The sequence below is a fragment of the Macrobrachium rosenbergii genome, chromosome 16 (genome assembly GCF_040412425.1).
Source record: "Macrobrachium rosenbergii isolate ZJJX-2024 chromosome 16, ASM4041242v1, whole genome shotgun sequence".
Classification (NCBI taxonomy): domain Eukaryota; kingdom Metazoa; phylum Arthropoda; class Malacostraca; order Decapoda; family Palaemonidae; genus Macrobrachium; species Macrobrachium rosenbergii.
Window position 1 is genome coordinate 27473018 of NC_089756.1, and position 814 is coordinate 27473831.

The window sequence follows — 814 nt, forward strand, 5'->3', positions numbered from 1 at the left end:
CTGATAGATGGTTTCACATATATTAATAAGAATAATGTCAGTTTGTTTTCTTTTAATGGGATATTGGTGAAAAGAGAGGTTACATCGAAACTAGCCATTATAACATCTTGGTTAAAATTGAAAAGCATAATTCTTTAACAAATTTGGAAGAATTAGATACGTTAAATTCACCTAAAGTTAGAGGTTTAAAACTGGAACCAGAAACTTAGACAGGTTATAACTAAAAGTACCAATTGAGGAAATAATAGGTCTTAAAGGGTTTCTATTTTATGTACCTTAGGCAGACCATACAAATAACCAGGCTTAGACCCACAAGCAAATAAAAGAGCTATATGTAGCTTCACCAATCTTATCTCTCAGACCTCTAAGCAACCTATTTAGTTTGTCTTCTAATTTCAAAATGTGACTCGTAATGTCCTTTGAAATTAAAGAAACAGAGAGAGCTTCATTACTCTTATTTAAATAATTAGACTATTCATTGGTATATCACTCTGTTTTTTGTTGCTTGTAAATAACTATTATCAATTCTATGTTAAAATATTGATCTTCTGTCTTTTAATTGATTGTCACCTCCTTTTCGACAAAAAAAAAAAGAGTACAATCAGCCAAATAAAGACAGAATCAATATTTTAATGCAACCTTAAGAACGATAATAGTATAGTTGGCTACTGCCAGATAAAGGTAGGGTGTTGTATTAATGAATAGGTCTGATTATTTAGATAAAATTAATGAAAATACTGACAATACAAAAATTTAGGATTTTAAATGTAGACATTAGAGTCACATTTGAAATTAGAAGACAAACTAAATAGGC